The following is a 16,069-nucleotide window of genomic DNA, read 5'->3' on the forward strand; positions in this document are numbered from 1 at the left end:
TTGATTGTTAAGATGGGCTTTTTTCTAGACCTTAACTTGTATAAATCTTGTAGCATAACTGCAGGAAATTGGACAAAAGCTGGCAGTGAGATAGGATAGAATAAAACAGTTATATACATTACTCTTTATACTCCTGCCAAGCTTTGGCAGACATTGGCATTTGGTATTTATAGCAAATAGGCCAAACAATTTAAGTTTCCACATATACACGTGGTATAGTAATATCATTGCTGCAGAACTTTCTGATTCCCATAAAGGAATTTATTGAGCTGTGAAAGGTCTAATGATTGGCAGGTGTAGATTTTACAATGAAGCAGGAAAACCCCAATAGAGGTCATCTACAAAGAGCAACATGGTGTAGCCTAGGGAAGGATGCACAGATTGCGATGGAGGAGCAGCATGTTGCACAGGCTGAGGGTAGGGAGAAGTGAGGAAGCCCCCTGATAGTACACAGCAGACGCACATATCATATAGTTTTGCGGAATAGTGCATAATCCAGATGTCATTATGTGGAGCACGATGACTGAAGCCAGATACAGGTTCCAGGACATTTTATATATATATATATATATATATATATATATATATATATATATATATGTAGGGGAGTCAGACCAAGCAAATGTTCAAGACGGACACGGCACTCCAGGACTTAATGTAAATTAGTTTTAATGTATCAACTTAGTCAACGACCTGCATCACTCCCAGTCCGGGCTATGAACGTCCACAGGCACCAGAGGTGCAGAGTAAAACATAACATCACGGCACAAGCATGTTACATACGATGCAGCATTTCGGGTCACGCAGGACCCTTCCTCAGGTCGTGCTGGTGCTTCTAACAGACAAATAAACAAACACACATATAACATAAACCTTACCTATATAGCGTCCCCATGCCGGCATCCTCGATCTCGGGGCAGCGTGGAGCTTCCGGTCAGGACGGGAAGCCTGAGAGTGATGACATAATCGGGAGGCGGCGGCAACCACAGCAACCCGATGCAGGAGCTGCTGACGCTTCCGGTCAGGACGGGACGCCTGGGTGATGATTACTCTGCACCTCTGGTGCCTGTGGACGTTCATAGCCCGGACTGGGAGTGATGCAGGTCGTTGACTAAGTTGATACATTAAAACTCATTTACATTAAGTCCTGGAGTGCCGTGTCCGTCTTGAGCATTTGCTTGTTCTGACTCCCCTACATATTGATTCTTGGACAAGGGCACACAGGCGGTTGGACATTACTAGGAGTGCCAGATTATCTGGACATTGCATGAGATTGGGGCAATACCCCTGTGTATCAAGGCACCCGTTACAATTTGGAATTTTTTCACATTTATTGCATTGGTGATTTATGACCAGTATTGGGGGAAATAACTTTTAAGATGGAAGCTGCTGACGTCGACAGAGTGGAGGCCAGTCCATTTATGGATATGTCATCTCAGACTGGTGACACATTGAGCTTTAATAAAGCACAAGCTGACCTTATCTTATTTGCTGAAGATTGTGTGCCGGAGGCATTGGACGATACAGTTGACGATGTATTTAAACAGCTATTACGTTTGAAGAAACGTGAAACTGACTATCTATTACACGGCTCAACACTCTCAGATTACTTTAGACAAAAGCTGATCCCGCGGGGCTTCCGTGTCCGCAACACCCCGACAATAGGGAGGACTAACCCCGAATTCTGCCGACGGTGGATCTCTGTACTGAAGAAGTGCAGTTTCGACTTGATGCTTCTTGTTATAGAAGAATCAGGACGAGAATTACAAGTTGCCAAGTCTAAAATTGAGGTTCTGAATACCACCCATGCAGGAATCATGTCTGACCCTAACCATGCAGCAACCTGGGCTAAATTGACACAACAAATAGAAAATTACCGCAAAGAATTACTTAAATTTAAAAAATCAAAACTACAAGTTGTTCAAAATGATTACGAAGACTTCCAGGTTTATAGATGGTTAACGGGTATAGATTCCGCTAAATCCAACTACAGAGCCCTGACACGTACTACGTATCGGCAACGCAGGGGTCGTCCGGATAAAGGACATCATTCATCAAATAGTGATAGCAACTTTGTGGTCGCCGATTCAGATGATGCTCTTTCTGCAAAACGTCCCCTTTTAGGGGCTACCACCAGGGCCAGGGCAGAGGCTGGTCCAAGTCCACGAGGCGCGGCGGACAAAACCAAAGGATCAGCAAAAGGGAACAAGTCCAAGAAAACTTGGTTTTTAATTTATCCTCGAGGCAATTAACATCTACGGAAGAAGCTGTACTCAATAGAGGACTGTCTTTCGTTCCAACGAATCATCATAACCCTTTTGAGTGGCAGGCCGATATACATCAGATGAATAGAAAGTTACGTTTAAGAGAATTTTTTCAACATACAAGTAGTCAACCACCATCGGATCCAGCAAATCATATCATGCGGAAGTACCATATCTCAACATTCGATCCCGTCTCCAACAATGCATCGTTGAAGACGTTTGGGCGGTTGATGGACGATTCAGTCAACAGATTCTTAGCCACTCCAAAACCGATTTACAACAACCTATCATGTGACGAGTATAAAGCTTTGAAAGATCTGAGTCAAGATGCGTCCATTATTATCCGCCCGGCGGATAAGGGTGGGGGCATAGTGTTGCAAGATAGATCACAGTATGTCCAAGAAATTATTGGACAACTTGCTTGCACAGATACCTATATGATATTAGAAAAAGATCCGACGGTAGATTTTCAAAAGGAACTTAACACGATTTTAGACCAGGCGGTTTTGGACAAATTGCTTGATCTGAGGCTGAAGGAGGCCCTCATTCCTAAGAATCCCATTATTCCTTGTCTATATACACTGCCAAAGGTCCACAAGAGCTTAGTGAACCCCCCGGGTCGACCGATTGTGTCGGCTAGAGGATCTTTGTACCAGCCGACAGCGGAATTCTTGGACTCTCTTCTCCAACCTCACGTGACCACACGACATACATATCTTAAGGACACGACAACATTTCTCAGAAAGATGAAGGAGTTTGATGAACTGCCAGCGGACACGTTACTTTGCACCATGGACGTCTCTTCCCTATACACGTCCATCCCACATGGAGAGGGATTAGATGCCATGGACAGCTTTATTAGTAACCTAGATGTTGAATTTGGTTTGGATAATACATTATTTCTGAAATTATTAGAATTGGTTCTTACTAAAAATTATTTTTTGTTTAACGGTAGATTTTATTTACAGAGAGCTGGTTGTGCCATGGGCAGTAGTGTGGCACCAGCATATGCTAATGTATTTATGTTTGATCAGGAACAAAAATTATTTTTTGACAATGCTATATACAGTGATAACATCAGATGGTTCACTAGGTATATAGATGATTTATTTATGCTATGGCAGGGGAGTTATGTTTCTTTTCATGAAATGATGCAGAATATTAACCAGACACCGGGTCCCATCAAGTTCACTTTTGTTTGCAGACCCGATAAGATTGATTACTTGGATGTCACAGTCCATTTGACTGATGGCAAATTGAGCTCTACAGTGTTTTATAAAAACACTGATCGCAATTCATTGCTTGACGCTAGCAGCCACCATCCAGTAGCGTTGAAGAAGGGTCTTCCCTTTTCACAAATGCTACGGGTGGCTCGCATTACCAGAAATCCTGAACAGTTAGGTGATGCATTGGAAACCGTGGTCAATAAGTTTAGAAACCGTGGTTATAACATTAGGGATTTGCAATTAGCTAAAAATCGTGTGATGAGCCAAGATCGAGAAATTACACTCCAAGAAACACCTGATAAGAAGCAAGATCAAAATAAGTTCATTTAGTCCACTAGATATTCCACTGCCAGTCCCATTATACCCCGTGCTAGTAAAGCACTATGGCCTATAATTAAGACCGATAAAACCTTTCCGTGTTTCCAAAACACTCAAATCATGACGAGCTACAAAAGAGGTCACAATTTGCGTGACGTGTTAGTTAAAACCGACATCACTGATTACTCCCCTAAACCAGGCATTTTTGGATCGGTTAAGAAAGCTGGCTGTTACAAATGCCCTTCTTGCATTACATGTTCATCTTTGATCACAGGATCATTTTTTATACATCCAGTAACCAAGTATAAATTCAATATTAGACATGTTTTAAATTGTACGACCAGATTCATCATTTATTATATTATTTGTCCATGCAAATTATTATATGTGGGTCTTACTACCCGCACTTTACGCGAACGCATGGCGTTGCACCGCTCCAACATCAGTCAGGCATTAGCAGGTAATGCCAATGAACAACCGGTATCCAGACATTGTTGTGCCAAGGCCCATACATTGCCTGAACTCCGTTATCAAATAATTGATTATATCCCAGAGTTACCAAGAGGTGGTGATAGGGTCCTGGCATTACATAGACTAGAGGCTAAGTGGATCATTAAGTTGAAAACGTTGCAACCTTCAGGATTAAATGAGAAAATTAATTGGAATTATTTACAATATAGATAATTCCAGTTAGGTGGCCGCATTACCCATGAATTGATTAGGTGAGGCTGTTGGGACCACTCGGCAGTATGTGGTAGTCATTGGCAATATCTACATGTACGTTATTTGTAGTGTATTCACATTACTTTTATAGATACCATGATATACTGTCCTCCACCAGTGTATGCTAGCTAGCTCCATGTATTACTGTTAATTTATTATAATATGAGGCTTTGTGATGTGGTGTTTGATGCACAGGTTGTAGGTCACATTGCAGTGTGTCTCATCCTGTGTACCAGCACTGCACACTCATTTCTTAAATGTATTGAGTTTTGTATTTCCACCTCTTTGTTGTTGTTCTTTCACCGATTGCTCTATATGTTTATATATTTATAGCCTCCCCTGCCATGCAGCACGGCTTGGGACAGCGTCAGCAGCTCCGTGCATCGGGTTGCTGTGGTTACCGCCGCCTCCCAATGATGTCATCACCCAGGCGTCCCGTCCTGACCGGAAGCGTCAGCAGCTCCGTGCATCGGGTTGCTGTGGTTGCCGCCGCCTCCCGATGATGTCATCACTCAGGCGTCCCGTCCTGACCGGAAGCTCCACGCTGCCCCGAGATCGAGGATGCCGGCATGGGGACGCTATATAGGTAAGGTTTATGTTATATGTGTGTTTGTTTATTTGTCTGTTAGAAGCACCAGCACGACCTGAGGAAGGGTCCTACGTGACCCTAAATGCGGCATCGTATGTAACATGCTTGTGCCGTGATGTTATGTTTTACTCTGCACCTCTGGTGCCTGTGGACGTTCATAGCCCGGACTGGGAGTGATGCAGGTCGTTGACTAAGTTGATACATTAAAAATCATTTAAATTAAGTCCTGGAGTGCCGTGTCCATCTTGAACATTTGCTTGTTCTGACTCCCCTACATATTGATTCTTGGACAAGGGCACACAGGTGGTTGGACATTACTAGGAGTGCCGGGTTATCTGGACATTTTATATATATATTAGAGATGAGCGCCTGAAATTTTTCGGGTTTTGTGTTTTGGTTTTGGGTTCGGTTCCGCGGCCGTGTTTTGGGTTCGACCGCGTTTTGGCAAAACCTCACCGAATTTTTTTTGTCGGATTCGGGTGTGTTTTGGATTCGGGTGTTTTTTTCAAAAAACCCTAAAAAACAGCTTAAATCATAGAATTTGGGGGTCATTTTGATCCCATATTATTATTAACCTCAAAAACCATAATTTCCACTCATTTTCAGTCTATTCTGAATACCTCACACCTCACAATATTATTTTTAGTCCTAAAATTTGCACCGAGGTCGCTGGATGACTAAGCTAAGCGACCCTAGTGGCCGACACAAACACCTGGCCCATCTAGGAGTGGCACTGCAGTGTCACGCAGGATGTCCCTTCCAAAAAACCCTCCCCAAACAGCACATGACGCAAAGAAAAAAAGAGGCGCAATGAGGTAGCTGTGTGAGTAAGATTAGCGACCCTAGTGGCCGACACAAACACCGGGCCCATTTAGGAGTGGCACTGCAGTGTCACGCAGGATGTCCCTTCCAAAAAACCCTCCCCAAACAGCACATGACGCAAAGAAAAAAAGAGGCGCAATGAGGTAGCTGTGTGAGTAAGATTAGCGACCCTAGTGGCCGACACAAACACCGGGCCCATCTAGGAGTGGCACTGCAGTGTCACGCAGGATGGCCCTTCCAAAAAACACTCCCCAAACAGCACATGACGCAAAGAAAAAAAGAGGCGCAATGAGGTAGCTGACTGTGTGAGTAAGATAAGCGACCCTAGTGGCCGACACAAACACCGGGCCCATTTAGGAGTGGCACTGCAGTGTCACGCAGGATGTCCCTTCCAAAAAACCCTCCCCAAACAGCACATGACGCAAAGAAAAAAAGAGGCGCAATGAGGTAGCTGTGTGAGTAAGATTAGCGACCGTAGTGGCCGACACAAACACCGGGCCCATTTAGGAGTGGCACTGCAGTGTCACGCAGGATGTCCCTTCCAAAAAACCCTCCCCAAACAGCACATGACGCAAAGAAAAAAAGAGGCGCAATGAGGTAGCTGACTGTGTGAGTAAGATAAGCGACCCTAGTGGCCGACACAAACACCGGGCCCATTTAGGAGTGGTACTGCAGTGTCACGCAGGATGTCCCTTCCAAAAAACCCTCCCCAAACAGCACATGACGCAAAGAAAAATAAAAGAAAAAAGAGGTGCAAGATGGAATTGTCCTTGGGCCCTCCCACCCACCCTTATGTTGTATAAACAAAACAGGACATGCACACTTTAACCAACCCATCATTTCAGTGACAGGGTCTGCCACACGACTGTGACTGATATGACGGGTTGGTTTGGACCCCCCCCAAAAAAGAAGCAATTAATCTCTCCTTGCACAAACTGGCTCTACAGAGGCAAGATGTCCACCTCATCATCATCCTCCGATATATCACCGTGTACATCCCCCTCCTCACAGATTATCAATTCGTCCCCACTGGAATCCACCATCTCAGCTCCCTGTGTACTTTGTGGAGGCAATTGCTGCTGGTCAATGTCTCCGCGGAGGAATTGATTATAATTCATTTTAATGAACATCATCTTCTCCACATTTTCTGGATGTAACCTCGTACGCCGATTGCTGACAAGGTGAGCGGCGGCACTAAACACTCTTTCGGAGTACACACTTGTGGGAGGGCAACTTAGGTAGAATAAAGCCAGTTTGTGCAAGGGCCTCCAAATTGCCTCTTTTTCCTGCCAGTATAAGTACGGACTGTGTGACGTGCCTACTTGGATGCGGTCACTCATATAATCCTCCACCATTCTTTCAATGTTGAGAGAATCATATGCAGTGACAGTAGACGACATGTCCGTAATCGTTGTCAGGTCCTTCAGTCCGGACCAGATGTCAGCATCAGCAGTCGCTCCAGACTGCCCTGCATCACCGCCAGCGGGTGGGCTCGGAATTCTGAGCCTTTTCCTCGCACCCCCAGTTGCGGGAGATTGTGAAGGAGGAGATGTTGACAGGTCGCGTTCCGCTTGACTTGACAATTTTCTCACCAGCAGGTCTTTCAACCCCAGCAGACTTGTGTCTGCCGGAAAGAGAGATCCAAGGTAGGTTTTAAATCTAGGATCGAGCACGGTGGCCAAAATGTAGTGCTCTGATTTCAACAGATTGACCACCCGTGAATCCTTGTTAAGCGAATTAAGGGCTCCATCCACAAGTCCCACATGCCTAGCGGAATCGCTCCGTGTTAGCTCCTCCTTCAATGTCTCCAGCTTCTTCTGCAAAAGCCTGATGAGGGGAATGACCTGACTCAGGCTGGCAGTGTCTGAACTGACTTCACGTGTGGCAAGTTCAAAGGGCATCAGAACCTTGCACAACGTTGAAATCATTCTCCACTGCACTTGAGACAGGTGCATTCCACCTCCTATATCGTGCTCAATTGTATAGGCTTGAATGGCCTTTTGCTGCTCCTCCAACCTCTGAAGCATATAGAGGGTTGAATTCCACCTCGTTACCTCTTCTTGCTTCAGATGATGGCAGGGCAGGTTCAGTAGTTTTTGGTGGTGCTCCAGTCTTCTGTACATGGTGCCTGTACGCCGAAAGTGTCCCGCAATTCTTCTGGCCACCGACAGCATCTCTTGCACGCCCCTGTCGTTTTTTATAAAATTCTGCACCACCAAATTCAAGGTATGTGCAAAACATGGGACGTGCTGGAATTTGCCCATATTTAATGCACACACAATATTGCTGGCGTTGTCCGATGCCACAAATCCACAGGAGAGTCCAATTGGGGTAAGCCATTCTGCGATGATCTTCCTCAGTTGCCGTAAGAGGTTTTCAGCTGTGTGCGTATTCTGGAAAGCGGTGATACAAAGCGTAGCCTGCCTAGGAAAGAGTTGGCGTTTGCGAGATGCTGCTACTGGTGCCGCCGCTGCTGTTCTTGCGGCGGGAGTCCATACATCTACCCAGTGGGCTGTCACAGTCATATAGTCCTGACCCTGCCCTGCTCCACTTGTCCACATGTCCGTGGTTAAGTGGACATTGGGTACAACTGCATTTTTTAGGACACTGGTGAGTCTTTTTCTGACGTCCGTGTACATTCTCGGTATCGCCTGCCTACAGAAGTGGAACCTAGATGGTATTTGGTAACGGGGGCACACTGCCTCAATAAATTGTCTAGTTCCCTGTGAACTAACGGCGGATACCGGACGCACGTCTAACACCAACATAGTTGTCAAGGACTCAGTTATCCGCTTTGCAACAGGATGACTGCTGTGATATTTCATCTTCCTCGCAAAGGACTGTTGGACAGTCAATTGCTTACTGGAAGTAGTACAAGTGGGCTTACGACTTCCCCTCTGGGATGACCATCGACTCCCAGCAGCAACAACAGCAGCGCCAGCAGCAGTAGGCGTTACACGCAAGGATGCATCGGAGGAATCCCAGGCAGGAGAGGACTCGTCAGAATTGCCAGTGACATGGCCTGCAGGACTATTGGCATTCCTGGGGAAGGAGGAAATTGACACTGAGGGAGTTGGTGGGGTGGTTTGCGTGAGCTTGGTTACAAGAGGAAGGGATTTACTGGTCAGTGGACTGCTTCCGCTGTCGGCCCAAGTTTTTGAACTTGTCACTGACTTATTATGAATGCGCTGCAGGTGACGTATAAGGGAGGATGTTCCGAGGTGGTTAACGTCCTTACCCCTACTTATTACAGCTTGACAAAGGGAACACACGGCTTGACACCTGTTGTCCGCATTTCTGGTGAAATACTTCCACACCGAAGAGCTGATTTTTTTGGTATTTTCACCAGGAATGTCAACGGCCCTATTCCTCCCACGGACAACAGGTGTCTCCCCGGGTGCCTGACTTAAACAAACCACCTCACCATCAGAATCCTCCTGGTCAATTTCCTCCCCAGCGCCAGCAACACCCATATCCTCCTCATCCTGGTGTACTTCAACACTGACATCTTCAATCTGACTATCAGGAACTGGACTGCGGGTGCTCCTTCCAGCACTTGCAGGGGGCGTGCAAATGGTGGAAGGCGCATGCTCTTCACGTCCAGTGTTGGGAAGGTCAGGCATCGCAACCGACACAATTGGACTCTCCTTGTGGATTTGGGATTTCGAAGAACGCACAGTTCTTTGCGGTGCTACTGCTTTTGCCAGCTTGAGTCTTTTCATTTTTCTAGCGAGAGGCTGAGTGCCTCCATCCTCATGTGAAGCTGAACCACTAGCCATGAACATAGGCCAGGGCCTCAGCCATTCCTTGCCACTCCGTGTGGTAAATGGCATATTGGCAAGTTTACGCTTCTCCTCCGACAATTTTATTTTATGTTTTGGAGTCCTTTTTTTACTGATATTTGGTGTTTTGGATTTGACATGCTCTGTACTATGACATTGGGCATCGGCCTTGGCAGACGACGTTGCTGGCATTTCATCGTCTCGGCCATGACTAGTGGCAGCAGCTTCAGCACGAGGTGGAAGTGGATCTTGATCTTTCCCTAATTTTGGAACCTCAACATTTTTGTTCTCCATATTTTAATAGGCACAACTAAAAGGCACCTCAGGTAAACAATGGAGATGGATGGATACTAGTATACAATTATGGATGGACTGCTGAGTGCCGACACAGAGGTAGCTACAGCCGTGGACTACCGTACTGTACTGTGTCTGCTGCTAATATAGACTGGTTGATAAAGAGATGTAGTAGTAGTATGTATGTATAAAGAAGAAAGAAAAAAAAACCACGGGTAGGTGGTATACAATTATGGACGGACTGCCCAGTGCCGACACAGAGGTAGCTACAGCCGTGGACTACCGTACTGTACTGTGTCTGCTGCTAATATAGACTGGTTGATAAAGAGATGTAGTAGTAGTAGTATGTATGTATAAAGAAGAAAGAAAAAAAAACCACGGGTAGGTGGTATACAATTATGGACGGACTGCCGAGTGCCGACACAGAGGTAGCTACAGCCGTGGACTACCGTACTGTACTGTGTCTGCTGCTAATATAGACTGGTTGATAAAGAGATGTAGTAGTAGTATGTATGTATAAAGAAGAAAGAAAAAAAAACCACGGGTAGGTGGTATACAATTATGGACGGACTGCCGAGTGCCGACACAGAGGTAGCTACAGCCGTGAACTACCGTACTGTGTCTGCTGCGACTGGATGATAAATAATGATATAAAAAATATATATATATCACTACTGCAGCCGGACAGGTATATATTATATAATGACGGACCTGCTGGACACTGTCTGTCAGCAGAATGAGTTTTTTATAGAATAAAAAAAAAACACCACACAAGTGAAGTCACACGACGAGTGTTTAACTTTTTCAGGCAATCACAATATAGTATACTATACTACTAACTATACTGGTGGTCAGTGTGGTCAGGTCACTGGTCAGTCACACTGGCAGTGGCACTCCTGCAGCAAAAGTGTGCACTGTTTAATTTTAATAATAATATGTACTCCTGGCTCCTGCTATAACCTATAACTGGCACTGCAGTGCTCCCCAGTCTCCCCCACAATTATAAGATGTGTGAGCTGAGCACAGTCAGATACGAGTGTTTAACTTTTTCAGGCAATCACAATATAGTATACTATACTACTAACTATACTGGTGGTCAGTGTGGTCAGGTCACTGGTCAGTCACACTGGCAGTGGCACTCCTGCAGCAAAAGTGTGCACTGTTTAATTTTAATAATAATATGTACTCCTGGCTCCTGCTATAACCTATAACTGGCACTGCAGTGCTCCCCAGTCTCCCCCACAATTATAAGATGTGTGAGCTGAGCACAGTCAGATATATACATAGATGATGCAGCACACTGGGCTGAGCAGTGCACACAGATATGGTATGTGACTGAGTCACTGTGTATCGTTTTTTTCAGGCAGAGAACGGATATATTAAATAAAACTGCACTGTCTGGTGGTCACTGTGGTCAGTCACTAGTAAACTCTGCACTCTCTACACAGTTCTACAGTACTCCTAATCTCCAGTAAATCAGGTCAATCTCTCTCTCTCTCTCTTCTAATCTAAATGGAGAGGACGCCAGCCACGTCCTCTCCCTATCAATCTCAATGCACGTGTGAAAATGGCGGCGACGCGCGGCTCCTTATATAGAATCCGAGTCTCGCGATAGAATCCGAGCCTCGCGAGAATCCGACAGCGTCATGATGACGTTCGGGCGCGCTCGGGTTAACCGAGCAAGGCGGGAAGATCCGAGTCGCTCGGACCCGTGAAAAAAAACATGAAGTTCGTGCGGGTTCGGATTCAGAGAAACCGAACCCGCTCATCTCTAATATATATATATATATATATTATATATACACATATACACAGTGTATATATATATATATATATATACATGTCTGTCTGTGTGTGTTCAACGTTATTTTCAATCCTGAAACAGTCCTGAATTTTGCAGCATCCCCCCTTATACCTGTAATTAATGCAAATGTATCACTTTCCCACTGGCCTGCTTAGGTGCGCATCTAGGGTCTAACTCTGCATCACAGGCAGGGTGGCTGTAGTGGCACGCAGAGTAGCTGTAGTGGGGGGGGGGGGGCAGAGCGGCAATAGTGATGGGCAGAGCAGCTATAGTGGGGGCCAGAGCATCTGTAGTAGTGGGCAAAGCGGCTATAGTGGATGGCAGAGCGGCTATAGTGGCAAGCAGAATGGCTGTAGTGGTGTGCAGAGAGGCTGTAGTGATGGGCAGAGCATCTGTAGTGGAGGACAGAGCGGCTTTAGTGGGGGGCAGAGCAGCTATAGCGGCACACAGAGTAGCTGCAGTGGGGGGCAGAGTGGTTGTAGTGGAATGCAGAGAGGATATAGTGGCAGGCAGAGTGGCTGTACTGGCAGGCAGAGTGGCTGTAGTAATGGGCAGACCAGCTATAGTAGAGGGGCAGAGCAGCCATAGTGGCACACAGAGTAGCTGTAGGGGGGGGGGGGGGGGTCAGAGCGGCTGTAGTGATGGGCAGATAAACTGTAGTGGGGGAGATAACAGCTTTAGTGGGGGGAAGAGCAACTCTAGTGGCACATAGAGTGGCTGTAGTGGCAGGCAGAGAGGCTATAGTGGGGGGCAGAAGGGCTGTAGTAGGGGGCAGAGCAGATGTACAGGCAGGCAGAGCAACTGTAGTGATGGGCAGCGCGACTGTAGTGGGGGGGGGGCAGAGCAGCTGTAGTGGGGGCAGAGCGGCCATAGTGGCACACAGAGTGGCTGTAGTGGGGGGGCAAAGCACCTGTAGTGGCAAGCAGTGCAGCTGCAGGCAGAGCAACTGTTGTGGGGGCAGAGCGTCTATAGTGGCAAACACAACAGCTGTAGTGGGGGGCAGAGTGGCTGTAGTGGGAGTCAGAGCGGCTGCAGTGACACACAGAGTATCTGTAGTGGTGGACAGAGAGGCTGTAGTGGCAGGCAGAGAGGCTGTAGTGGTGGGCACAGTGACTGTAGTGGCGGGCAGAGCGGCTGGAGTGGCGGGCAGGGTGACTGTAAGGGTGGGCAGAGCGGCTGTAGTGGAGGTCATAGTGACTGTAAGGGCAGACAGAATGGCTGTAGTGGCGGGCAGAGAGGCTGTAGTGGCTGACAGAGCGTCTGTAGTGACACGCAGAGCATCTGTAGTGGCAGGCAGAGAGTCTGTAGTAGCGGGCAGAGTGACTGTAATGATGGTCAGAGTGGCTGTAGTGAGGGCAGAGTGGCTGTAGTGGTACGCAGAGTGACTGTAGTGTTGGGCAGAGTGACTGTATTGGCGGGCAGAGTGACTGTAGTGATGGGTAGGGCGGCTGTAGTTGCGGGCAGAGAGGCTGTAGTGGTGGCAGTTGCCGAAGCCAGACTTACTACCTTATGTTAGTGTGAGAATCTATGGGGCTAATATGGGGAAACCAGTGACGCGCTTTGATTTTATACCAGCAATTGTCATCATTAGTGTCAGTACCTTGCACCAGCCTCATAAAATGTGCAAGAGGTTTCCCTTCTGCTTAAGCAGGGGGAACTTTTGATACACGCGCACAACACCGACATGACTGCCCCACAAGACAGGTTGGATACCGTGCTCCCAATGTTCCCAAAATGCCCACTTTCATGGAAAGACAGATCTGTCCGACTCAGAATAGGGTGGACAAGGTGGCATATCTATAATGGGTGCACATGGTCTCCTCTGCACAACCTGCACCCATGTTCTTTGATATTTACCTCTTTGTAGTCCCACTCCCACATCACTGGGAAAAGGAGAGAGGAGGGGGCCCAGACGGAGATCGGACACAGGCCACACCCTCCCTTAATATGCCCCTAATCGTACAAAATATGTAACTCTACATAATTTGACTCAGAATCAGATCCCTATTTTTGGTAGTGTAACCTGAACACAGAGAGTAGGCAGGCAGCATTATGGGGCTTATTCAGAGATAGACGCAGCCGCGTGTTTGTACGCAACAGCCGTATCCATTTTGCCTGCACACGAGCACTAGCCGCAGTGTGTATGCACAACCCTTTTTTTTGCAGCCACTAGATGATTGACAGCGGCAGGCGTTTGGCATTGTAGGGGTGTAGTGGCCACAACAAGGGCATGGCGTAAGCCGCAGACACTCCGATAGAAAACATGGCGGCTGACCGCCTGCCAGCACAGCCTGGCTACGCAGGCAGGGGTCAACCTATAATCGATGCATCCATAATTAAATTGCGGATGCATCTTGAGGCGGCGCCACACACATGCTGGGTGGCTTTGCCCTGTGCTGAGCGGCCCCCAGCATGTGAGGAGATGGACGCAGATTTTGCTGCAGGGAGCAAGATCTGTGTACATCTTTGAATAATCCCCTATGTGTGGCACATTGAGTCTACTTTGTAAATAAAACCCTTTGTTTTCAGTGCCAGATTGGCACTATTAAAGCAGCTGGCTATTCTGCCTATCCCAGTCCTAAATGTCAAGGCATGGGAAGTTTCATAATGATATTTGTGAATGTTTTTATGTGACTCTTTATATTATATTATATTATGTTATGTACAATATTATAAATAACTTGTTTATTACTGGTAATATTCAATTCCATGTTACATTAGTAGTTTAGTATGAGACATTGGGGTCATTCCGAGTTGATCGCTCGCTGTCATTTTTCGCAGCTCAGCGATCAGGTCTCTACTGCGCATGCGTATGCACCGCAATGCACAGGCGTGTCGTATGGGTACACAGCGGATCGTTGCTGAGCTATGGATTTAACGAAGAATCCATTTGCACGGGCGATCGCAAGGAGATTGACAGGAAGAGGGCAACTGACCGTTTTCAGGGAGTGGTTGAAAAAACGCAGTGTGTCCAAGCGTTTGCAGGGCGGGTGTTTGACGCCAATTCTGAGACCAGATAGGCTGAAGTGATCGCAGCGGCTGAGTAAGTTCAGACCTACTCAGAAACTGCTCAAACTGTTTTTGTACTGCTCGGCTGCACAAGCGTTTGCACACTTACAAAGCTAAAATACACTCCCCATGGCTGCAAAATTTAGATAGCGAGCGATCAACTCGGAATGACCCCCATGGTTCCTTCCACAACAGATATGAGGAGGTTTAAGGGAGGTAGTTTGGTTTTAAACTGGCCCAGTTGAAAGTATCCATAAACTGCAAGGTGCTTGTCTGCAAACTAGATGTGTGCCTGGGTTTCAGGGCAGGAAGAAGCATCAAACCCCAGCATCCTACCACTTTATTATTACCACTCCTTTCCTTACATAAAACTTCACTGTTTGTCCCATACTTTGTGCTATGCTTTTGTGCTGTGAATCAAGTCCAGTGTATCCTGTTTTGTGACCTCCTTTTTACTTCTTTTTCCAAGACATGAAAGGGAAGCCTGTGTGATGCTGGAACTGTTCTACATTCTTCTTTCTCTAAAATGTACTGTATATTAAGGAATTGTGAAATAAAAGAAGTCAGAGTCGATTTCATGCACTTAAAAATTGTGTATTTTAAAACAGGAAAATGGCAACTGAATATTATACCTTGGATATCTCATTAGCTTTTAAAATGTCTTAAATCCCTCTACTTCCTCTCCATGACTCAGTTTACCCAGCAGTACCAGGCTAATAGATATACCTTCTTCCTCTTTCTCCCCTTGGAATCTGTTGTAGAGATCATGAAGTGACAGATGATAGATGGCGTTTTACCCCAGAGGTGGCTGCATGCCTGTTATTGAATATGATACATACTGCAAGAGTAAAGGGAAAAAGCATCACCAGAGATAATGAATTACACAGCACATCCCTATGCAGGTAAGGAATGGGCCATAAATCATCTGCAGTGCCGTTACTACTACACTTAATAAATGAATTGTAACCCTGTTTGCTGACTGAGGAAACTGTAATTTGAATCATTGCGTTTTTCACATTTAGCATTGTACAAGCACTAATATTGAAGTAGGTTTAAATGTGAATTTCACCGCTCTATGACCTTCAGTATGACTCTCCCAATCATTCCCAATCCTTCCTGCTGAGTGACACTGGGGATGGATGAGCCAGCTGAGGGCCACCAATCAGATGAGACTTCTTCTGACTGCAGCTGTAACGGAACTACTGCATTTAGGGGTCTATTCATGAAGCAGTGAAAAG

The 16,069-nt window shown here is 46.3% G+C and overlaps 1 long non-coding RNA gene across 1 annotated transcript in view; it reads right to left on the reverse strand.

Moving 5' to 3' along the window:
* Positions 1–15,164: 15,164 nt before the first annotated feature.
* The window catches only part of LOC134935535 (uncharacterized), a 51,309-nt gene continuing 50,404 nt past the window's right edge, over positions 15,165–16,069 (reverse strand). Inside the window, exons 2-3 of the long non-coding RNA XR_010180230.1 lie at positions 15,464–15,669; positions 15,165–15,362 (exon numbers count right to left, since the gene is read on the reverse strand). This is a non-coding gene — a long non-coding RNA (uncharacterized LOC134935535). The remainder of the gene's footprint in view (positions 15,363–15,463; positions 15,670–16,069) is intronic.

The sequence above is a fragment of the Pseudophryne corroboree genome, chromosome 6 (assembly GCF_028390025.1).
Source record: "Pseudophryne corroboree isolate aPseCor3 chromosome 6, aPseCor3.hap2, whole genome shotgun sequence".
Lineage (NCBI taxonomy): Eukaryota > Metazoa > Chordata > Amphibia > Anura > Myobatrachidae > Pseudophryne > Pseudophryne corroboree.